This window comes from Lepisosteus platostomus, chromosome 13 (assembly GCF_059453375.1).
Source record: "Lepisosteus platostomus isolate fLepPlt1 chromosome 13, fLepPlt1.hap1, whole genome shotgun sequence".
Taxonomy (NCBI): Eukaryota; Metazoa; Chordata; class Actinopteri; order Semionotiformes; family Lepisosteidae; genus Lepisosteus; species Lepisosteus platostomus.
In genome coordinates this window covers 6,239,938-6,265,648 of record NC_142623.1, presented here as the reverse complement: position 1 = coordinate 6,265,648, position 25,711 = coordinate 6,239,938, and the positions used below count along the sequence as shown (strand labels likewise).

The window sequence follows — 25,711 nt, the reverse complement described above, 5'->3', positions numbered from 1 at the left end:
TGATTCATGAGGCCCTAATATAGAGGTTGTTAATTAAGCTCTTTTGTACGATACACATGTACATCATTAAATTCCTTAATTAAAATATAAAGAAGCCTGCCACCAGATTACCCGCCAAGTTTGTTTAATGCCTCTGATGTGTAGCTGTGCAGAACTAATTCAGAGAAAATTATTTTTTTTTTGCTCTTGCAACTTTTTTTCTTTGGTTCTGTTCGGTAAGGAGGAAACTAAGCTCTTTTCCAGAGACAGACATGGATATTAGGGCCTGTGAACAAAGCATGCGAGCACTACAAATGCAGCTGAATTAAAAAAAAAATCGGGACAAGTTTGTTTGTGTGGCTTCTGAGTGAGAGGTCCCTGCAAGGAGTCACTTTGTGGTTGCGGAACAGGATAGAATTGACGCTTAGCAACGGTCTGGATGAATCAGGTTTCTTGTTGTATTGATCTTTTCTTGAATGCTGGTGTAGACTGCAGCATCTCAGGCTTTAAAAGCCCATGACTACAGGACCAGCTCATGTTCTGAAGTTACTGCTGTTTTGGGACTTGTTTTTTGCCCATTTCGTGTCTGCTGCAGCCAGCACTCCGAACAGGCTGCTCTGAGGGCATACAGTAAATGATGGCCAGACCTAATGGGAGGACGTCAGAAAGCCAATTTTTCCATAAAGAAAATTAAACCTCAACCCCCCAAACGTTGTAATTAAGCAGCTTCATCAGCTCCATTACAGTAGAATCCTTCTTGAATCTGCTGGTTACTGATCAGTGTGTTCTGATCACCTGAGGTTACAAAGTGCAGAAGATCTTTTAGATGATGGATGGCCTTATTTTGTCTTACAGCATTTTTTATATTTATTGAAAACATAAATAACCTAAATAGTATTCACTGAGAAATAATATTTAAAATTCTACTACTTTGTTTTTGTTTCAGAGGTATAATAGGCTAGAAATGTTCAAGAAGTGTTGATTTTATTTGTTCTCATGTCCGTGTAAGTTATGCTTGTGTTTCCTGTGGTGTTTGTTTTGTACCTATGAATATATATTTCTGGAACACCTTGCAGTAACTCTCCATGTTTGTTCCACAGCTATTATGCACCCTTCCACGATGTCATTTTTAAATCTAGTTCATGTCCTTTTCAATAAAGACTGCTTCTACTGACAAATTTATATTGTTTTTTATTGATTACTTTCTATATTGCTGTGCCTCAGGCATATCGACGGAGCAGACACTCGAGCACAGAGCGTTTGCATCTGCATCTCAAGCGTTTTGCAACAGAAAACACAGGACGTGGCTTTTACGCTTTCGTTGAGCACTGTATTGAATTTTATTTCACATTGCAAACTCCTGCAAACACTGTAAAAGTATCTAACTCCATAAGACAGGCTCACTGACTCACTCCAGAGCTTAGCTCTTCAGTTATGATTTTTATGTCAGAATAAACCTCTTGTACGCCAATGTGTTCCTCAATTGCCAGCACTAGCACAGCAAAGGACTGGACTCATAATATCCTTGAAAAACTTTCTTTGTGCTAAATGTGTTGTGGTAATACTACTGATAATTGTGGTGGGTACATATTACGTATGCAGAATCTAATCTTGCGCAAAAGAAAATCTTCAAAAGACTGCCAGTCACATTCCTGAGTTTCCTTCTTCAAGCAAGGCACTATGGATAGTATGAAGCTGACTTGAATGCTGTTCTTTAGTTCTCTTCAAGATGTGTGTATCATGGAGATATAATTACAAAATCTTATGCATAGCTGAAGTCAATAAATTTATAAAACATCTGCAGACCATCAAAATATTCTGTTACAACAGTAATATATTGACCATTTTTTCATGGACTTTTAAAATCATATAGTGCCCTCCAGATTTATTTATCCCCTAGTGAAACTGGAACAAAAACATCATGTAACAGAATATGTTCAAGACTGAATAATGTCTGACTAACATTCTCATAGTGATACTGTACTCATAATAGCATTCCACAGAGAAAAGATATATTTGTAAAAAAAAAATGGATCCAGACATCAAGATGGTCACATTTCTTAACACCTCTGTTTAACAATTCTGTTATTTGATTTTTATTGCTCAAGAGAATGAATAACTTGGAGGACATCGTACATCATACTATAACTGTTTCAGGTGATACCTACAGTAGATCACAGAATTTGTCCACAAATTTGGTCAGCAGCCATATTGCCCTGCAACTCTCAACTGGCAGCCCACTGAAGCTCAGCAGGTGTGAGCCTGGTCAGTACCTGGATGGGAGACCTGGGAAAAACTAAGGTTGCTGCTGGAAGAGGTGTTAGTGGGGCCAGCAGGGGGTGCTCACCCTGCGGTCTGTGTGGGTCCTAATGCCCCAGTATAGTGACGGGGAAACTATACTGTAAAAAGGTGCCGTCCTACGGATGAGACGTAAAACCAAGGTCCTGACTCTCGGTGCTCATTAAAAACCCCAGGGTATTTCTTGAAAAGAGTAGGGGTGTAACCGCGGCGTCCTGGCCAAATTTTCATTGGCCCTTACCAATCATGGCCTCCTAATAATCCCCTAATAATCTGAACTGGCTTGATCACTCTGTTCTCCTCCCCACTGAGAGCTGATGTGTGGTGAGCGTTCTGGCGCACTATGGCTGCCATCTCATCATCCAGGTGGGGCTGCACATTGGTGGTGGTGAAGGGGAGTCCCCATTACCTGTAAAGCACTTTGAGTGGAGTGTCCAGAAAAGCTCTATATAAGTGTTAGCAATTATTATGATCACAAAATACTAAAGATAAGATTATTATTAGTCAGAATTAATGTTAGATAATTTCTTATGTATAGTGGAATTTGAAAGTCTTGACAGCTTCCCACCAATATAATTTTTTTCCATGATGTCTCCATTTAGGACATACTGTACTGATGCCTTTAGGAATTCAGCCATTAAGTAACCAATTAGTAAATAAAAAACGAACTTCTCTATTTCTTTGTCAAGGTATAAAATTAACACTATAAGGAAGAGATCACATTTTTACACATCAAACATTCATCTCAGTAGCCCTCATGCATCTTGTTGAGTTTGAAATGAGAAGCCAGAAATTCTGGCTTTTCTAATAAAATGTACTGTCATACCACTCCTGGAAGCCTATTTGCTGTTATTGGTTGCCTGTCTGGAGCATGTTCTGACATGTTGGCAGTCATGCACTTTCATCACTATTTGATGAGTTTTGAAGTTAAAGAGTGAATTGGGCAATTGTAAAAGAAAATTAACAAGCAAAATTCAGAGGTGCAATTCACCAGACTTACTTTGTTTCATTTTTAAAAAGAACTCTTTTAATGGTAATTAATGTAGTTAACATCTTGTTTCATAAGCTTCATTTTGACTAGTTTTCTTTTTAATACATGATTGCAAAATGGGGGAAGGAGACCACATTGCACTGTGCAAATAGAGTTTTTGTTTGGGAGTATTTTAGTGTTGCACACTTCAGGGGCATATTTCCCATCAATGTCCATGTCTTCATGGTGCAGACTGGTTTCCTAACTGTCATCTTTGAGAAGCTTTTTTTACTGGAACAGTCAGCATGACAACTTAACGTCAGAGCCAAAATTACAGCAAGAGAATCTGCACCTCTCTGAATTTGACACTTTGTCTGGCTGTCCCATAATAAGCATTTTCTGTAATTAATGTGGCAACAATTCATAGTTAGATGGCATTAGCATGGCATGGAATTAACGGTTATCTTGTCCTTATGTATTAGGCAAGCAAGAGCTTAGTGCATATTGTACCTGTGTTTGTTTAGGGAGTCCTCTCAGGCTCATGGGAAAGCAGAAATTTGCTCTAGGTTTTAAAGGAGTGCCATCTTCCAGTTCATACTGTATGTCCCTTTCAAATGCATTGGTAGTAGAAGCATACTGTAGATGAGAGATGGCATCCTCCATTTGGGTTAGGAACTCTTTTTATATTCAGGGCAGCCAGCTTTGCTTATCTCCCTTGACAGGTATTTCTATCCTGTTTCTGTTTGAACCCTGTGGGATATATAATGGCCCCTGGTGTCCAGGAAAGAGATTTTTTATATATATATAAGCAATTTTGTTCAAAATCAAAAGAAAAGAGATGCTGTCACCCATAGATGATCTCTCTCAGACGCCACAGGAATGCACTAAACCGAGAAATGTCAGAGCCAGATATGACTGTCCATTGTATTCTGTGTGTAAAACTGTGAATGGGTTATGTGCTGCTAGACATCTGCCAGAATAAGGGCAAATGGGGGCAAGGTACTTCAAAGATTTATAGTGAACGTGAGAGATGTGTAATGAATGGACCACAAAGAAGTAGATGTTGAAAAGTAAAGGTGAGAGACAAACGTCTATAAATGAATGGAATTACTTTAGGTTCTGTAGTGCTTTTTTCCCAGCTGGAGGTTTAAGTTCAACTCTGGGTCCAGTAAGAAATGAAAGTTGTTTTTACCCATTCATAGGCATAACAAGCTAGAAGACATACAACGATATTTAGGCAGGCAATTTCCTTGTCCCAGCTACACCGGCTCAACAGGCCAGAGCTCATCCTGGTTACCGTGGCATTAAGCGGATGAGAGAGCATGTGACTCCCCCTGGTTGGTTGGGGGTCCATCACCAGGATTACCCCCACCAGTGCTGGTCTCCACTTAAGCAGCTTAGCGGACTGGAGCCACTGAGACAAAGTACCTCACTCACAGTACAACAGCAGCTCCATAGTGGGGACCTGAACCCACAACCCACCTGTATTGAGACCAGAGACTTACCTGCTATGCCTTCCCCTGTGTTTTTTTTTTAAGTGGGAGGCATTTTGACATTGTCAAAAATAATTTCTCCCATAAACTCTCAAGACATACTGTAGAAGACATACTGTAGGTAAAGCAGCTGGAGGGGAAGAGTATAACAGGTCTCACACAGCACAAAATGAGACATGGTGACTTCATTCACCAGGACTCTCCAGAGCATTTAGACACCTCGCAGCAGAAGTCCAGTGTTTTGATGTAATGCATTTGGCCCTCCCACAGTCGGTGCAGTTGGAACTTTTGGAGATATGCCTGTGACAGCACTTTGAGGCTGGAGCACAATCCTAAGTGTTACATTGATGCAGTGATTCAAATTAATGAGGTTGAAGCCAGTCATACGTTCCGGAACATTGAGGGGGAGAGTGCAACATTTTTGTATGGGCTTGTTGAAAAGTTCTCCTTGTTAAACGAACCATAACGATGCACAAATCAATAAATACTGCCTACGCTCCCGGCATTGGTGTATATACAGTACATTATGCCAACATTATGATATTTATGATTGATAATGATGATTGTGGTTGTGGGGGTTCCAATCAACAGTATTCTGTTTCAGAGAGGCAAAAATGCTTTCAAGTAGAGAAGCAATGTGTGCACTTGTATTTTGTGCCACATGAGTCAGAATAATGCTTCAGTGTATGATATTGAATTTCTCTACCGCCCATCTTTCCCTTAAACCTATAGTGTGTGACTTTGATTTAAGTTTTATGTTTTTCTGAAGTTGGTCTTATTTGGTGTGTGCAAAAGCTAGTGCAGTTGTCTTCGGTTCTTGCATTTGAATCTGTCTCTGCAGCAGTGCATGAAACACTGTGTTTGCCTGTTGGGAAGAAGTAGTAACCAGTGGGCTCCACATGCCCGCACAGCTCCAAACAGCAAAGTGGGTCAAACAGATAAGTCCAGAAAGGCAGCTCTGTTTTCTGCCTGATGATATATAACTTTGATTAGACTCACTTGTATGAGAGGAAGTGGTGCATGTCAGCCATCAAGTTAAAAATCATCCATGCTCCGCCCCAAGAGATGTTTGTTTGGAGCTGGAGTGCTGGGAGATATAGGCATACGAGCCTCATACCCAATCAATCAAACTTGGGGCAGGTTTATTCCAGGCAGTCAACTATAACTCGCGGCTCACCTCCACTGGGTTTCCTCTAAAGCCTTTACTGGTTTAAACAAAGTGGACGTAAGGTGGGGATAATTCATCTCTGACAATCCTCCTGCAGTGGCCAGCTTTCTGTATCAGATTGTACGTCTGGTTAAAGGTAGTAAGTCTATCTATCTGGAAAGGCAATATGGTACAGCTTGACCCTACTTCAAATGAAGTTACTGTAGGTCAGTGTAAGGTGAAAAATTTCTAGCTGTACAATTTTTGAGGCCTTTAAACTAAATCTTGCATTTACATTTTGTAGAAAAAGGAGAAAGGATTTCATTAAAAGTTTATAGCTGTGGAAATAAAATTCTAAAGCTCTTCTGAGAAAACATTTTCTCAACTTTTTCTTCTTCTAATACGGAATAAACTTAAACCTGCTCATATTATCACATCTTTCTGACAGCCGTCAGAAAAAAAAATTAACCTTTTGTGTTTAATCAAACACCATGTTTGTTAGACTCGGTCTGTCAGAGACCCTCTCAGTCTGACTGTCAGATCACTTTAAATGGCTCAGTTCACCATTCAGGGGAGACTTGAATGTATTTCTGGGGGAGTGGGGTAACTTGTGAGCTAGTATTGAGTAAGCTGATAAGAGGTCTTATTGGAGATGATGTAAAAAATGTGCTTCTATTGGAATATGTAAAGCCCCAGAGGCAACAATAGAGAGCTTTATCTCCAGCCTGGCCACTTGCAGTAAACATGGTGAGATTAAGTGCAATAATAAGAACAAAATATATAGAAAAACTCAAACTTCATGAACAAAATCTAACAAGACTTGAATGGAAATTTTCAGACATGTCTGCATGACCAGATGTCTGAGGGGCATACAGCTTTGGATTTCTTCAAACAGCTTCAGGTAATAAGTGATCCATAAGGTGGACAGATGCTTACTGGCAAACAAACGACTTTAAGAGCAGGATGAAGACTAGATTCAAAGACAGCGCTGCGATTCCACTTGGTCTCCTGAAGGCAGAGTGTGAGACTTGAGCTTGGGGCTTGTGAGATTCTGTGCCAGAACCTTTGTCTGGGTAGGTCCTGTAGCCAAACCACCAGCATGCTAACATTTTTGCTCAGTTGTGGAGAGGAGAAGAGTACATAACAACTGTTCTGACAAGTGTGTGAAATTTGGGCAGATCATCAGAGCAGAACACTTATTTTAAAGCACCTTGTGTTTTCACTATCAACCCCCCAGTCATGAAGTGATCTCTTCATCTTTTTCTGGGAAGCAGAGGCAGCAGCTCAGTATAAGTTCATACTTGTTACCTTGTCCTCCCCTGCATAGAAAGTTAAAAGGAATGAAACACTATCTCATTCCATTGATTCTATAATCTCATTCTATAGATGTAATCTGTTCTTTGTTTAAGTTAAAGATAAATGTGATTTCCAATGTATGAGCTCTTCAGATATACAAGCCTATAGTTACACAGTATTATAGCAACAAACTCTCAGATGAGTTCAAAATGTTTTTACCTGAACTGAAAGAAAAATATTCACTGTGATTTTATTTCTGTGTATTTCTAACAAACATTGTGCCTTATAAAAAAAAGCTGTTATTAAAATACCCCCAATGCGTTAAATAAACACACTTTCAGCTTCTTAAGATAACTTAATATTGATGCTTGATTAAACATTTTTCACGTAAACTGCAAGAGTGCTGTTCAAACAATCTGTATAATGAATATATACTGACAGGTTCTTTTGTCTGCTGAAATAAATGTTCTATTTTAGTCTAAAGCAAAATTTAAATATAGATAATATTATAAAAAATAAAATTTACTGTACAAGCAGCAACATCTGTGAGCAAAAAAGGCATTTTATAATTTCATGATAAAACCAGTTTATTAATACAACAGTACACATGAAATAGCAAATATGCAGTGATGTTTATACATAATGTAATGTATATTTGTTACGTATCTTAACAAATATGCAGGAATGTATTGTATTTTCATGCACAAAATGGTAGAATAAGCCAATAGTTTGCTAAAGGTGTATATATGCCTGGAGTTTATGTAGCAGATAGATGTTTTCCATGCCTCAAAAACTTTTGGGATATTTTTAAAAACCTGTTACTGGGTAATGTGCTGAATCTTATTGAGCATCACAATAGCGAGGGAGTTCATCGTATCAGTTAATAACATACATTTCATTAGCCCTTTCACTGCTTTATTAAAGATAATTTTAAACGCTACTTTTCTTCACTGGCTGACCAAGTATGTTATTCCCTGTAATTAACGATGAAATACAGAAGAATCTGTTAAGGAAAGTGATGTCATGACATCTCCTTAAATGCTAACTCCATAATTAATGTTCAGAACTGATGCAAGATAAATATAGCTGCCACTAAGAAATAAGCAGACACAAATAATTTTTTTACTTTTTTTTTTTGGTGGATTATGAAAGTAGTAGACTAGTAGCTTTTTTGACCCTCCATTGGAGGCAGTGCAAGTTGCACAGTGGCAACACATGCTTTGCACCAGGATGAGAATCTTGTGGGCTAATCTTTTGTTCTTCTTGTTCTTCTTGTAGATCCTGGACAATCATGAGCCTGTTCACTGATCTCTGAGCCCTAAAAGTATGTAAGCCCAGCCTATTCAACCAATGTTCAGTGGGGCTCAGGTCTGTCAATTAAGGCATTTGCATCATAACGACCACATTTTCATCCTAGAAGAAAGCTGCTGTTGCACAAGTAGCAGGAGGAGGTGTGTTGTCCTTCTGCAATGATGCCACATCAGGATGAGCTCTCAGGAAGAGTAGCAAGTGAGGATCACTTATACGCAATCAAGTGAATATAGATCCACCTGCGCCAAATGGCCTCCAAAGGTTTCCAACCTCTTTACCAAGAATGTTTTGTGACAATGAAACAGTAGTGTAGCAATCAGCCATTTGCAATATCAGGCTTAATGGCATACTTTCATTACAGTATACTGTTTAAGAATGAGGGAGCCTTTGAGAAAAGAATTGGATTGTGTTTGTGATTTACAGTTAGCAGGTGGGTCAGGTTAGTTCAGGCAAATTTATTAGCCAATTAAAGGCGCTTCTTATTGACAATCTAAAACAATTGTTTGATGGAGCATCCCTGAATAATTCTGAACTCTCAAATAAACCTGTTTATATATAATTAAGGTAATAAGTATGAAACCCATAATCTAGATGACTAGCCCACATCATGCTTTCTTTCTTAAGATGCTTTGGGGTTACAGGAACCTTGAAAGGCTAAATTATTAAGAAACGGAAAACCTCTGATGAAATGTAAGCAGTAGTACAGTAAAATAAATAAATAACCAGCCATTGACGTTTATGAAAACTGGAAGGAAATTGTGCTTGATTGTCCTGACAATCACACGCTCCTTTCACAGCACCCTATTATTATGTGTTATTCACTTGTAGCAGAATCAATTTTCACTTCTCAGAAGCTAAACTAACATGCAGAAGCATAATTTCAAAGTTGATGCATTGGTTGTGTTGGGTGACACTGGGCTCCTGGGGCTATTATTTTCAAAAGAAAAATAGCAAAAGATATATTCTTAACCCCCCCAAGCATTCTTATTCACACAGCTTTCTCTGAACACTGACATTACCACCCCTTTTGGGACAAAATCACAGATTCTGATTTTAGACAAGTATTGCTTTACAATTTCGGTTTCTTTTGAAATAAAAAGTTCAGATTTAGCATTGAAGTTAATGCTTTGTATGCTTTGTGAAGAGGAAAAGTTGGGAAAAGTAATGCACCACACACAGAAGCTCTTTGCTATAGACTGCCTTATGATGTTGCATTACATATTTGAGAGTTGGGTTAAGTGAGGATTCTTCACACAAATTGATGTTTACGATGGTTGTGGCTTTCAACCATTTTCTTTGACACCCTTCAATTCACTCTAATTTCATGGCCTCATACCCTTAGGTTCTGCCTTCATATCTACATTACAGTGAAGTGCATCTAACCGCTGGAGCTAATTCCAAAAAATCTTCTTTAAGTCTCTGAAGAAAATGACAAAATAAGGTTTCCTAACCATGGCGATAGAACTGTGTGCTTCTTCACCTTTCTTTTGGTGCCAGAAATGAGGAGACACATTATCACTATCAGCTGTGGGCCACCTCTCAGGACACTGAGGCGATGCTTGTTTCCATCACGTCACAAGCATTAAAACTGTCCTCATAGTTGGTGAAGTCTGTGAATAGATATTTGCAAATTATCCTGTTTTTTTTTTCCTTTAGGAATTATACTGGAGACTTATCTTTGTGCAAACAAGCTTGTGTTCCCACTTTACGAGTTCTTGGCTATTGGACAGACACAAAGAATTACATTTGCAGGAAATCCATCACAGGCAATAACATGAGATGTAAAGGGGAAGTGCAGTCCCAATTTCTCAGGCCGGTTATCAAATCTCAGTAACAAAATAAATTCATTGACGTGGACATTAAAATTTTAAAATTCAAATTAAGCACAAGATCACGAACTTTGTGAAAGTACTGTAAGTCGCCATGTTGAGGCAAACTTGCATTCGAGTTCCCACAAAATGCAACATGAAGCGGATCTTCCTCCTCAAAAGCCTCCATAAAGATTAATGGAATGTGATGTATGAGCATATAAATACAGGTTGTGCAGCAGAAATGTTCCAATGTGATCTGCATTCAGAGTTAACAGTAGTATCTGTTGGCAAACCATGTTGAAAGCATTACGTCTATTGGATTAAAAGAGTTGTATTCACAAGCCGGTTTATTTACAATGTCATAGGGCCACACAGACACTGGAAGTTTTATCGGGTCATTCTGAATCGCAGAACATGGTGCTGTAAATACCAGGAAATTTAGTCTATTTTGTGGTGTAAATTGGAGGTGTTACAAGTAATTTTACTGTTACTGCGGTTTGAAATGTATTCATCACTGCTGATTCTTTCTAACCCCAAAATATGAAAATTGCGGTTCCCCATTAAAATATACTGTATAAAATACTGGAAGAACAACAAGTTAGCTACAAAGAGGACCGTGTGTTTCATCTGATGTTTCAAATAAGAGATATTTAAATGTCTTAAAATGTCTTTAGTTTTAACATTTCTGTATCAATGCTATACAGTAGGACATTTAAGAGCTGTGAAGAAGGCTGCTGGAAACATGCAGGAATCAAACATGCTTAATTTCTGTTACCCAGTACAAAGAAGATTGCCAATAGTTCATTAAAAATATCTGAAATTTTGAAAGCTGTTTATAAAATCAGTCCAAGTCCAAGTCCTTCAGCATGTACACCAGAAACAGAAGATGCAAACAGAAATAATCTCCACGAAGAGCATTAGAATCTTTACACAAAATTGTTGGGTAATTGGCCAAGTAATGTTGTGGAAGGCTTCACTCTGGGACCTTTACAGAAGCTGATGAGATCCTTGAATCGATCAATCCTTTCACCCTTCTAATGATAAGAGTTTTTTCAGACCTGCTTTCCCTGCACTTTTTGCATCATTTCAATCAAAAACCCAACTTAAGCTGCTGCTTCTTATCACTTTTAAGTGCCACTCATGATCTATTTTTAGAAGAGAAAGGGTTTTAAGATGATATACTGTATATACAGTACTATATCTTCATTTTTCAAAAAGCAGCACTATCGCTACTTAAATGTTTTAATCAGCTTCAGATTTTAATTAAAATCTCCAAGTATATGTGATATTTGAATTAGGATGTAATTACTATTTAACATTTGGGTTTTAAGGAAACAATTTAAATTATTATGAGCATTCATTCTTAATTTTAAACACCATTATCTCTGGGAGATCGAAACGGAAGCGAATATCTTTGAACAATGCATAGCTTATCAAATAAATTAAGGTCAATGTTTATCCTAATATATTAACTGAATTTAATTATAGTTTCATTAATCATTACAGACTCTGCACAGTAATTAATGCATGACAGCACAATTATAGTGCACTCCAAAAACTTTTTGATGTGCATCACACTTGATAGACACTTGAAATCAATCACCATGCTAGACATCAGTACCCAGTTCTTCATTTTTTTTTTGTCAAATTGAAAACTTAAAATTAATTTAAATGAGCTGTAAACCAAATGTTTCCACATTGTAACAGATTTCATAGACTGATTTAACCTATGTTTTAATGTTTATTAACTTCTCGTGTATTTTGGCTGAAGTAGAAATGACACCAACAGCTAGGCCCTAGGAACATGCCTTGTGATTGTTTAAAATGTCCTGTGCCACTCCGCTTGATAGGGGAAATGAACAACATATATGGGTGATGAATTAATGGTTCATATTGGTGGCAATTGAAAGAAATTAAGAAATGGCTGAGTTAGATGTACTCTTTAAAATAAAAAAATAGTTCCCCCATGACATGTTATTCACCCCTACTGCATTGTTATGTCATAAAATGAGCTGTATCTCACTGTAATTTTCTTTGAGGTGTCCTGATGCAACTTTAAAAAAAATGAGATGCTACCTTAACAATTTTAATGCAGTGACTTCACACAGGAGAGAATGAGTAAGTGTAGAAAGACTCCACCAACCTGAGACCATTCATCTTACATCTCACACGTGACAGGATACACAGCTCCTGTGGAAAAGTTTCAGCTCCCCTCGGATGAGAGGAGTGTCCCTCATCAACAGCATCACATGTCTGCTATTGCCTGAAGGGCTGCAGGGGTCACTGTGCTGCTGAGAGCCGAGACAGCCCTGGCCGACTATTCCCATCTTACTGTCGATGGGGTTCAGCCAATTATACGCCACCATTTGGTGAATCCCGGTCACAGTCGGCTAGTGACATCATCTCAAACCCAGCTCCCCCTCCCTGCATTAATGAGAGCACAACATTCACTTGGGCAAGCAACTTTACTGAATTTATCTCTTTTACTCCAAAGTGTCAGTACTATACAGGTAGGAGGGAACCCACTACATTCACTAGTGTAGTATAAAACCCCACACTGGTTATGCGCAGCAGCCATTCTGCACCAGCAGCCCCACTACAGAGCAGACACCTGATCTGTAATGACCCAGTAGTTGCCAGAACCTTGACAGATGCAATTGGGCTGCTGCACCAGCTTTTCTGAGCTTAGTTATAATGTCAGTACATTATCAAGCAAATTTACGTCTCTGTTTCAGGGTGGTACCAAATCAAGTATACAAGCTCTTATAAAGTAGCCTCACTGAGTAAATTAATAGTCTGTTTTTGCCAAGCCTATGAGTGAATATTTAGAAGTAGGACTGAAGAACAGTGAAATAGACTGACCTCCCAAGCACTCTGCATTATTCATTCTCCCCTTTGTGAATCATGGTTTGTGCAGAGTATAAGGTGAGGGTAATTTTCGATCACTGGATGAAAATCAGATAGCTCTTTGAAGAGTTTAGAGATGACTCAGAATAAAAAAAGACACGTTGTGCTTCTGACAGCTCTTTTAAAACTGACTAATTCTCACAACGTTGAGCAAATCTGGAGTGTGTAGTATTGGGAATTATGTAATTTACATTTGTTTTTCATGGACAAGAATGTGAAGTGAAATAGCAAGAAAAGTTGCCAGCTATCCAGTTAAGATAACTTTGCTGTTTGATAGCTCTGCTGTTGTGGGCATCAGATTTTTGGACATTCTCGTCACGAAATGTGCAATGGTAATGCCCTCTCTACCCATCAAGACTGAACTGGACTAAACCATTATGCAACCAGAGCTAACCGACTCCCAATATAAAGTAATAAGCAAAGGTCATTTGCAAGGGATACTGTGGAAATATTTCCATAAAATAGTATGCGTTTGGAAGAAACTTTGGAGACAAATACAAAACTTAAACTAAGCAGAGAAGCAAGGTTCCAAATATGTATATTTAAATTTGATTAAATCTGTTTACTGTCCCTGGTATCTACCGTATGAACTGATTGCATTTTTTCAATTTCCACAAACCTAGTACTAATGCCTGTCGTTTCTTGGCAAAGACTGCATTCAGTTCTAAAAGTCACTGCTAGGTACAATCTAATTTAAAGTAGCACAAAACATGGAAATGATGTGCCTGGATAATGGCCCTACACTGATGGCAGTGTGTTAGCTGTAATTTTCTCTCATGAAAAGCTGAAGCTGTAATAGACAACCTAATCAGATGATCTCCATAGAGGTTTACTAGGGAAAAAAAGACTGGCAGCCTAAACACAAATTCCAGGGAGCTATTAAGCATAACTGAACAAAATGAGAAAACAAAATTAAATGCTGATTCCCTAGCATATGTGAAACACAAAGTATAGAAATGGATTACCGTTTATATGGTTTATTTTAGCATGTGTTTTTGAGCTAAGTCTTTATTTAAATTTCATCAATGAATGGTGAAATGGATTTAAAAAATGTTACAAGGACAATGTTTCCATTAAATGCTGTAAAGAAAAAATGTCTTCAGAAACATTATTTAACATTTCAAGCAGGTTAAAATCCTCCCACAGACTGGAGGAGGATCTTCATATAAGTCTGATTATATTTTAAATTTTCTCAGTTGCCTCACTATTTTGAAGTATATATCAGCTATTTCATTTCAGCGTGACAGGCACAAGTTGAGTAAAATGCTTATTTATTCTAAGCAAAACAAATGTGTCAAAATGCAATGAAATATCTTTTCAGGAAAGCTGCATCTGGTCATATGCTTTGAAAGATGATTTAGATTTTTTGAAAACAGAATTTTGATAAGATATATTAAAAGACATAACTTGTTTTGTATAAATATTGTAGTCTGTTGTGCATTCTTTCTCAAGTGTATGTAATATCTGAATTTCAGATGTTGTGCTTTAAATCCTGTCTACATCAAGAGGCATATACAGTCAGTATGAGAGACAAGATAAGCAGGATAAATGATAAGCTATCACCATTGTCTTACTTCAGATGTTGTCGTAAGTATATAGCACTGTCTTGAGCAGTGGACTTGCCATATGTATACTTTCTGCAAATGTATAGTAATCTATTTTAGGTAAGCTCACTCAAGAGCTTTGTTAGTATTCCCAGTTTCTTATCATTTAGCTTCCAGTACAATGTCAAATGCCAGAAACATCATAACCCCGCTTTTGAAATGATTTAGGGAAATATCTAATATGTATCTGTTCCTTTCTTTTCCAAAGATTGATGAATGGAGTGGGCAATGCTCCATATGTGCAAAGTTTTCATATTTTATATTTGTCTAATTTTGTATTTGTTTTTTTGTTCTTTGAAAACTTTTCTGTGTAATGTTATGTTACTACATGTTAGCTATGGACATATATGGTTTTTGGTGTTGTCCTACATTTCTGTGAAACTTTTGTAGACATCACAGACAACGAACTCAATTATTTGTGTGACTAGATGGATGAAAGTACTTTCAGGAATCAGTTTCTTAATATCAAGTTCTGACATTTACACTTTTAGTTTCTACCCACACTGTCAGATCTGTGAAAAAAAGAGCTTATCACCCATTAAAGAAATCATCTGGCTGAGAAGATCTAATTAGCAGAATGTGCAGAGGAGTGTTTGATAGTATCAGATACTAGGATTTAAATGGGAGATTAAGCAGAGAATTAATTTGGATCCACAAATGTACTGTGCTTTCTAGAAAATGAAATAAGAGTACCTAATGCTGGACAGAATGCAGTTTAGTCACCACTGAAATGTGATATGAAAAAAATAAATACTGTATAAAGTATACTCAGAGGATCATTGGAATGTATATTCAAATATTTCTAATGGTGCTTGAAGTGACGTTAGTATTTTTATACCTATCTGTCTGGTAATAGGTAAAATGACATATTTAAAAACAGTTTTATTATTACATACAAAGGAAAAACATGCTTCTTGCAATAGTCAAGGTTCTTCACTTTCCTAATGCACTCCTGTGTCAGCACTGCAAAAATCCAAAATGTTGAAATTAAGCAGGCGTGATGTACGTGTACCGAATAATACAAGGCTCAATTTAAGTTTCTGATTCAATAGTAGGTGAAGGTGGTATAAAGATAGGGACAACTGAATTAAAGATTTCTGGTTGTTGGTGATGAGCTAGGCTATTTGCTGTTTGGTACATGTTCTTTATAGTCGTAATGTGAATAGCTTTCTTAATAAGAACATAATGCTATTTAGAGGTTTCTTATATAGTTCCTTCATTTTCGTATGGTATATTAATGCTGCAATGCTTCAACAAAGCAGTTCTTAGATGTTTCTCTGGGGGAAATTGTAGTTGCATTTAGGATAATGTGATGTGATTAATAGTATAATCACATTATACAGTACCTGTTTATAAACATATAACCCTTTTTCCACAAATTCTCTTTTAAGATTTTTTTTCCTGAAGTCTAGTATAAGGAAAGCTACAGAATGATAAAATTTCCATTTCACCCACTGTATGTATACAGTACGTAGCATTTAATAGTGATGCTTTATTTAAGGCTTTCCATACACTTGTCCAAAATCGTTCTATATCGTATTTTCAAAACGCAAAGCATTTTGAATTCAGGTAGCTTTGTATTTTTTCTTAAAGATCCAGTCAAGCCTGAAACTGTAAAACCTTAAATGGCCTTAATTTTGAGTTTGGGGATTTCAAGAAAGACTTACTGTATATAATGGGATCACCTGTGGATTTAAGTGGTTAATCATGCTGAGTAGCCGGGGTTTGGTTTGGCACTAAAAGAACAGGTTTCATCTTTCAACAACAGTGATTAACACTTATAAAACGACTCTTCTTTTCATCAGAGACTCAACAGTAGTTAACAGTACAGTCCCATCTATCAAAACTGTAAAGTGCAAAGAACTCTGGTTAGAAACTCAATGACAATATCTTCATTGGGCTCCTGAATGATCAATATAAGTTTTACATCTTATCAAAACAGTAATATAATTCATGTGAAAATGTACTATAAGTGTTTGCTCCTCACATTGTATGCCACTTGCTAGAGTGATTGGGTGTTCAGCAAACCTAGAAGGCTATCTATGACAAACATAGTTAAACAATCTTTGCTTAGTTTGTGAAGCTGCTCAGAAACTTTAGCTTTGTACTTTTGCTGTGTCTCAAGAAAAGTTCTTATAAAAATGTTGTTTTCAGATTCCACAAGGAATTTGAAAGTTGTTTGAATGGTTGGTTTTTGTCACGCATTTGAGTGTTGGAGCCTCTTCACAATTTGCAATAGTACACCTCTGGAGGGACTTAACTAGAGTTATACTCATCTTGAAGACAATCATTGTTGTGTATAATAAATATTTTTGGCATTGCCTTTCATATATACATTTTATACACTATCTTATTAATAAAATTAGTATTAGGTTGGGCTCTTTACAGCTCTAGTTTGAGAAATCTTCAAGGTAAATACTAAACTGATGTGGAGATTTAAGATTTATATAATGCATATCTAAGGACACACAATTTATTGTTTGGGTATTTTCCTTAAATAAAATCACACCACTCAAAAATCTTTTGATTTGTTGGAGGTATGAAATGTTGTGTTCTGATCCTATTACCCTTGCTTCCCATGGAAAGACGTTATGTTATTTCTGTTGTGAGATAGTGGGAGGGAGTGACATAGCCCTGTGCAATAGATGCAATGTAATAAAAAGTCCTTTTTATGTCAATAAGAAATCTCAGATCTTGGCTCTATATCTTTGGGTATAGCTATTGGATTTAGCTTGTTGAAGTTTGGATTAAATTGAACTAAATCCCTCTACTTAACTATAATGCTATAGCTGTAATAGTCCCAGGGGATGGGGTGTGAATGATATAATACATTCTTGTGTGTAAATATGTTTGCATTTCACTTAAATGTTTAGTTAAATAAAACACACTTACACACTGACCTTGCTTAGCTGCTCTTCTGTGTCCTGAAAGCATTGACTAGGGGGTGTAGAGACTGGTCAGATATGGTACAGTAGGTAATGTGTCGAAGCCTATAAATGCCATTAAGGTAAGCAGTAAGATTTTAATTTCAGTCTTGCTCACCAGCATGTGGTGCACAGAAGACAGAACTCAAAACTCAAAACTTATACAAAAGTCAAAAGTCATGATATCGATCAGTTTGGTAAAACTAATCGAAAGAGAATTAGGACAACCAGTCCTAACTCACCAAGTGCACTCTAGGAAATTAGATTTTTAAGCTCAATTCAGTCTCTTGCTGGCAAACCATTTAAAACATTTGTAGTATCTTCATGAGCTTTGTGGAAAGTGAAAGGCATGACAAAGCACAGAGAGGTATCATGGCCATCCACTGCAACCAAGGAAGTCTCCAGTCGTGATGACTACTTGTACCGCTGGACCCAGACTTCTGAGGTCGAGAGAGTGGGACTGCCCCAGTGCAACGGCTTTCTCACTTCAAAAAGCTCTCCGGCACAGGTTTCTCCGTGCAGCTCATCTTCCAAACAGATGAACTGCACAATGTAAAACCGTCATCGTCGGACACTACGGACAACCAACACACCGAGAACAGTATCTTCATGAATCCAAGTCTCAGTCCTGATGATAAGGAGACAGTGGGTGTTGCTATATTTATGAAGCTGGGTAGACCCTATTTTGAATTGAGCAAGGCTTCTATTGTCTTCCAGGCTCCTGCTTGGCAGTATTCTCTGGGGTGCACAGAGCACAAGAAAGCCACCCTCTAACCAACATCCTCCGGAGTTCCTTGGAGCATGAAAGATGAAACTGAGTAAGCTATGTTCTCTTAATTTAGCATGTCAACTTCAGTTTGATAGATGAAAGTGAACCCCCCGAATTCTGAGTGCTGGGAAGAAACAACCATGGTGATGGTAGATCTTGTAAAAGGAATGCATCTCCAGTTGTTTTGCTCGATCTTATTGAGTTCACAGAATATGAACAGGACTCATAGCCTGGACCTCTCCTATATCTCCAGCAGTCCAGTGTGTTCACTTTGTTGAAATTTGTGTGTAAAAGCTGATAAATTAAGGCACATTCTCCCTCCTTTTTACAAATGAATAGAATCCTCTATTTATCTGTTGTGCCAAAGTAATTTCAAGGCATACGTACATTTTCTAGGTAGAAAATTCTTCCCCTTTTGTCTGCCACTCTTAACTAAAATGAAGGGTCATATGATGTAGACAGTTCTTCAATTCCTTTACTGATTTTAAGATTGGCAGAAAATAGAAAGTGCAGGTGAACCACAGTCTAGACTCTTGCAATTTGATATTTTGTTTTTGATAAATCAAGGTCTCCAGTAACTAACAAAACCACATTATGTGCTTCTCAGCTACTTCCTCCTTCAGGTCAACACTCAGCCATATACAGCATATTATTAAAAAAAATAGTATTTTTAAATGACCTTACTTATCACCTATCAATTCATATGAAGATTTATAGGAAATACCTGTTCAAAACATGAGTGCAGTAACTGAATTTTACAGACTGAAGTGTTGATGGAAGGACAGGAAATGTATTGTCTGTACTTGGATGTCTTAGGATTTTTATTGTCATTATCTTTTGCGTATTTTGTTTTGAAGGTGTCACTTATCTATTTTAGAAGATAATAGTATCCTGTATGTTTTGCAGAAAAGTGTGTGGCAGGTTGTTATGCCATCAGCATAAATCAGTACTCCCTTGAAATATCATTTCTGCAGTGTCAGAGTGGAATTTTGAATCCCCTGCAGAAAGCAAACAATGTTAACAGGGCTATATTTTATACAGTGAATATCCCCTAATGTCTCCCATTGTTTTTATTGCTATAAACTTAACAGAAACATTAAACCATACATTTACAAGTTATTACAAAAACCAGAGGAATGTTTTTGTGCCTGATAGCGTGTTTGTCTTGGTTTGCTGAAATTGGACAAATCTAGATTTGTCCAAAGCAGTTTGTTGAAGTCTGAAGATTTTTCATAGCAGTACATTTGTCACTATTTATGATACCCCTGTTTATCAAGCTTGCCTTGCATATTTGCACTTTTTGGCAACATTGTATGGTTGACCATTTTATTATCACTTTTCCAAAGGTAATGCAGAATTGATCACTGCCCAGACCCGGGTGTACTTCATATAGAGGGAGGACTGTATTTCCAATTTCATTGTGCCTGAAGGCTCTTCAGCAAGTATTGTAACTGATCCCATGCCATATACAGCTGAAACGCCAGATTGCATCAAAGAAATTCAGGACCTAAACGTCTTTTTAAAAAGTCTGACATGACGTTAAATCAGATGCTATCTATCTTAATTGACAAGCAGTTAGACTGCCTGGCAGGCTGGTGTCAGCTGTGTGGAAAAAAAGCTAATTTTTCAGCCATGACAGCAGGTACTCCGGCACTCTATGTGAATAGATTAAAAACTAAATCTTCTGCTTGAACCATCACTTTTCTGGATGCCTGATGATGGTTAGCACGTAACTTAGAAATGTAAGGGTGACTAAGGAAGTGGTGCCTTCAGTGCTGCAGTGTCATACTGGCACTAGAGTGCATTTGGAGAATATGTGCATTAGCATCTGCTTTGTACTTTGATAACTTATCACAATGTGTACCTCGGGGCCATAATATCTTGATTGATAGGTATCAATAATGCTATCCTGTGCTGTCAGTCATCATAACTGCCCAGTATTTATGTGCCTGGGAATCACTTTTCTTCCATTGAGTAAAGTATTGAATACAATATGTTGCCGTTACAGTAACTAGTCCAGATTAGTCTAGTGGTCCATATAACACATGAGGAGCATATTTTCTTTTGTTTTCATTCCAGCTCTGCAAAAATCCAACAGACACAATAGAAGTTTTTATTAAAAAATCAGTCTGAAGTTATCTTAATGATTAATTCATCATCAGCACCAAAATAACAGAGCCTTTTCCTCGTTCAGTGGTAAAATGCCTAATCTTACTCTGAGTGTTTTAAAATGACCAAGCAGGATCAATGTAGTGTGGCTCTAGAGTAGCTTTGATGTGCTCTGCGCCTTGCATTTTTTAAACATACTAAAAAGCACATCATAATTAAGCTGTTCATTAGCAGTTGGGAGTAAACAAAAGCTAAATCCTGATATTTATGTAGAGCACTGAACCAAGATTAAATGAGTGCAAGGTTATTTGTCCTTGGTACAGTATCTTAAGCAATTGGATTGTGATAGGATAGGAGAAATTAATGAGTAGTGTGTTGAAAGAACCCTGAACACAGATTCACCTTTTATTTAATTTTTTTTTATGGATAATTTTGAAAATGTATCTATTCTAAGGGTTGTTTCCTAGAGAGGCACAGTCAAGCAGTCCACTGAGGCGTTGTTTTGGTGGAAGCAACAGGCTACTCGCTCTTCTGAGATGCAGGTTAGTAATGCTGAATGACAGAGCACCAGATCAGTGGCAGAGCAAGGTTGAAATATCCTGGACTTGATGGAATCTGTTAATTGGAGGCAGATGGTTTGAACAATCATCCTAAGCAAGTGTGTGTGCTTCGGAACAACACAAGGAAGTTTTTTATTTTTCTCTTATCTCAAAGCATCTTGCAGTACATTTGAATTTCCCATCTCTCTAGACTCCCCCTGTTTTTTGGCCTTTTTTCTGGGGAGGGGAGGAGGGGGTAAATCAGTCCAAACATCTTTCTAGACATTGATACATTTCTTTTTGAGAAGGAATACCTCAAAGAGCAAAGGTCAAAAGCCAATTGACTGTTTATGGAGATTAACAGACCATGCAATGACACTGTAATGATATGTTGTACTGTGCCGTGCTACGCTAATGCTGTAATTAATAGTTAATAGCACACATTTTCATTGAAATGTATGTATTTGTTAACAGTGTTTCATAAGCTCCCTTTTTACGCATTATTTAGAATTTGGAATTGTATGATACAGGTTGAAGGGAATTGCTCTTTGTTTATTACTGCGAGAGGATATTTCATTATAAAGTGTGTCTGATACTTTTCCTGCAATAATGCAGTAGACACAGCAGAATAGTATAAGGCATTACTGCAGAATGGCATTTTTAACTTATAAAAGCAAAAAGGTTATTGCAGAATAAAGCAATTTCACTTTGTAATGAAGTTTCTAGGGAGGTTTAATGAGGTTACTGAGTTAAAAAAATGCATTGATGTTAAATGTTACCAGAGTGAAAAAAATAAAAATAAACAGTGGAAAATTGAGTACTTGTCTAGTACAATAGATACTGTATGTTACAGACATCCAGCTTTTTTGGCTAGACAGCTGAAGAATTTCTCTCATTGATGTTTTTAGAGCAGAAAGGTGAAATCTGGTAAAAAGGGCTATTTTCCTTGTTGCTTTCTTTGCTGAATGGAGCACATAGGCAAAAAGGGTAGTATTTTTTATTCTGTAGAAATTTTCTAGGCGAGACTGTCAACGTATGCTAATCACTGTCACTTGTAATGTGCTTTGTAGAGAAATTGCAATTTTGTGAATATTGAAGATTGAGATCACTAGTGCTTTGTACAGTTGCCCCCCTTCAGGTGTATGAGAAAGTACTGAACATTGCTGACCAAGTGATACCACTTGGAAAGCACAGAGAATTGTTTGCAGACACTAGAAATGTAAGATTTCGAACCAGGCAGACACTTGCACATTCTTTCAGAATATTGAAACACAACCAGAACTTTGGCATACTTCTCAAAGTATCATTAAGGAGAACAAAATAAGGTGACAGATTTTTTCAGTTGACTGACTTTGCATTTTGTATGTTTTTAATTTTGCTCAGACCAATTATTGCTCAGCCTGATGAGGGTACGGTCTCTTATCTTTGACCAAGCTTTACGAACGTTTTTCATTATTCAAACTTGGCTCTGATTTTCCCTGCAAACCACAGTGGGAAAATTACCCATCTGATTTATTTGCTGTGGAGTGGGCAATTTGCCCACTGTTTGCCCACAGGGAAAATAAGAACCATTGAGTTCATTAGTGCTGCTAAGGCCATTTCAATTATCAGACAGATGTGAGTTACTTTGTTACAGGTTCATAAGCAGATGTATATAACCAGATGCTAAATGGGATTCTTCTTAGCAATCTTAGTGCATGTGATCTGTGACCATAAAAGGAATTGTGGGATATTTAGTAGCTGAAAGTCTTGCAAACGTGTAGCTATGGGTACTTACTTCGAATGGAGTACTGTATGTGTCAGGGCATACAGATCAGATTTTGTATAAATAATTAAATAGAGGATTTTTTCTTTACATTTTCAAAAACATGCATAAGAGGGGAGTGGTGTACAGTAAGTGTGTATCGTGATTGATTGAGTCAACAATAGTCCAGGCATTTGAGATGTTGCCATTAGCACCATGGAGACTAGGAGAGATTCTCTTCATACTGTACATACTGTATAATATCCAGAAAATAGTCTGCTTTTTTTAAAGCAAACAACATCTTATTTTCCTAGAAGCTGGAAAGACTATTCAATTACATATACTGTACCTCTCCTTAGTTATAAACATGATTATTTTCTAAAGCATTTACATATAATGCACAATTTATGCTGTTAAAATAACTTATGACAAAGTTACAAAGAATCTGAGCATCTATTTATTCCCCAGACAATTCCTTTACATACACATTAATTTCCTCAATGTATCTTCTACTGCACGCACTGCCACTGGAGCCAGGTTGTAGGAGCAAGATATATTTTGAACCACGGACTACTGATGTTTTAAAGGCAGAGGCACCTGGTTCATTCCTTTGTTATTGTGGTCTAATGCCCCCAATTAAAATAGGAAACTGAAATTGAAATTGGTCTTGGAAACATTTATATATATATATTTTTTTTGCAAAGTCTTCCTTTCACTGTGGATGCTGCACATTGGTGGTGGTGGAGGGGAGTCCCCATTACCTGTAAAGCGCTTTGAGTGGAGTGTCCAGAAAAGCGCTATATAAGTGTAAGCAATTATTATTATTATTATTATTACTTGCAGATTGCTTCATTCTAAACAATCATACCTGTTTGAACAACGGCTCAAGAGCCAGTACCATGTCCACTCTAGGCATACTCCCTGTTATAATCTATATTTTCTTTATGACTTTTTGAAAGCTCCTAATTGCTGGAAACTGGGCTAGTGCCCCTGGGATTGGCTGAGACAGAATTGGTTGGTTGAACCTCACCTTGTCAAACAACAGTTGAACCATGTCGCTAGTCAGACATCTGCGGGAACAGGGCTCCATTAACAGAAGTTAATTGAATGTAACTTATTTATCAGAAATGAATAATTCCATCCATCTATCCATTTTTAGAAAGTCATCTATTCCTGTTAAGGGTCACAGGAATCCAAAGCCTGTCCTGGAAGCTTAGGGCACAAGATGGGTCTACCACTAGGACAGGACACACACATGGGAAAGATTGTAATTCCATCAGAGTTTGAAATACTAAAATGAGTTAAGAGTCCATGAGTGATAAAGTATTATTTGTATTTGTTTAAGGATTAACAATACTTTTGAATATGTATCTAGTCCAAGGGTTGTTTCCTAGAGAGGCGCAGTCAAGCAGGTCTTTCGTGTCACCCTTCATTTAGGAATTGCTTGAAATGAAAATCCCAGCACCCTGTAGCTCTCAAGAATCAAAGCTGGTCATTTATGCTTCAAAGGAACAGATCAACTTAAGCCGGCGTCACACTACATGACTCGACACGACTTCTAGTCGGAGAGCATGTCAAATTTAACAACTACAGTTGCTGAATCTCGCTGCCTTTTCTGTCCTAGAGGGTGTCAAATTATACGACTAGGGATCGCAGGGGGTGAATACACGATTCCCTCACGACTTTTCATCACAGTTCCAAAGCTCGTTTTGCGCCGAGAGTGTACCGCGAGGTCGCCTCATTTTGGCAGCCAATCAACATGGAGCACACCGGAAATAAGGAGCCGGAGGAGGAACAGCACAGGAAACTAAACAAACAACATGGAGAACAAGCATGAAAACATCTTGACAAGTGCAACACAGGCATTGTTTTCCACAAATAAACATCTTAAAAAATAAACACCTTTAAAACAGATATGTAAACAAATTAGTATTGCGCTATAACACAATGGGCATATTATCTCACAAGTACACATCTGACTCACTGCCCACCCCTACAACTTGTGACTTGCTACGAGAAAATCAAGTTTGATTTTCTTACGGTTATGTAAATGAAGGCTGCGACTGAAAATCCTAGGAAAATTTGTGTAGTGTAATGCTGGCATTACTAAACTGAAAAAACTCACATATGTTCCAAGTCTTTACAAACTGATGATTTAAGGGTGACATGTAAGAGCTGCTGGATTATGGCTCTCCAGAACCAGGATTTTACACTCCTCATCTCAGGTGTATGTGACTTTGAGAAACCAAGCCCAAGTGACTCTAAATGTGCCTTGTGAGTGTGAGTATGTGTGTTTATGCCTGTCTGTGTGGGATAATGTGTGTTTGTTGAGGTTGGGGCGGGGGGATTGGGCTACATTGACTGAGATCATTACGTAGAAGATAATAGAGTGGATGAAATTGAATAGAGCTCAGTATTTCAATCCAAGGTTTTTGATGATGTTTGTGAAAGCCATTATAACCCTGAGATTGAAAGAGCTGTATGCACTGAGCTTCATACCAGCTCAAGCTGTTTATGTTAAATACTCCCCAAAGGACTAAAGACCGCCAATGTTTTTTTTTTTTCAAAGGAGAAGGGGAAATTTATTTTGAGACCATTTCATTTCAATGAACTGAAAAGAAATGGAGATAACTGGTGCTCCAGAGGTAAGGGACTAAGATAATGCAAGTCCACAGGTTTCCATTAAAGGGAAAAGGGACCTTTTTCAAATTTTGAACCACAATTATTTATTTAAATAAACTGTTTGCTTCCAGCCTGCGTCTCCTGCAGTCACTTGATTGGTGCACCTTCATCTGAAAATGAAGCCAAGA

General features: G+C 37.5%; 1 long non-coding RNA gene across 2 annotated transcripts in view; it reads left to right on the top strand.

Annotated features, from left to right (window-relative positions):
• Positions 1–25,711, top strand: part of LOC148649744 (uncharacterized) — a 265,793-nt gene that overhangs the window by 190,006 nt on the left and 50,076 nt on the right. For both annotated transcript variants that reach the window (XR_015925921.1, XR_015925920.1), the window contains exon 3: positions 18,458–18,558. This is a non-coding gene — a long non-coding RNA (uncharacterized LOC148649744). The remainder of the gene's footprint in view (positions 1–18,457; positions 18,559–25,711) is intronic.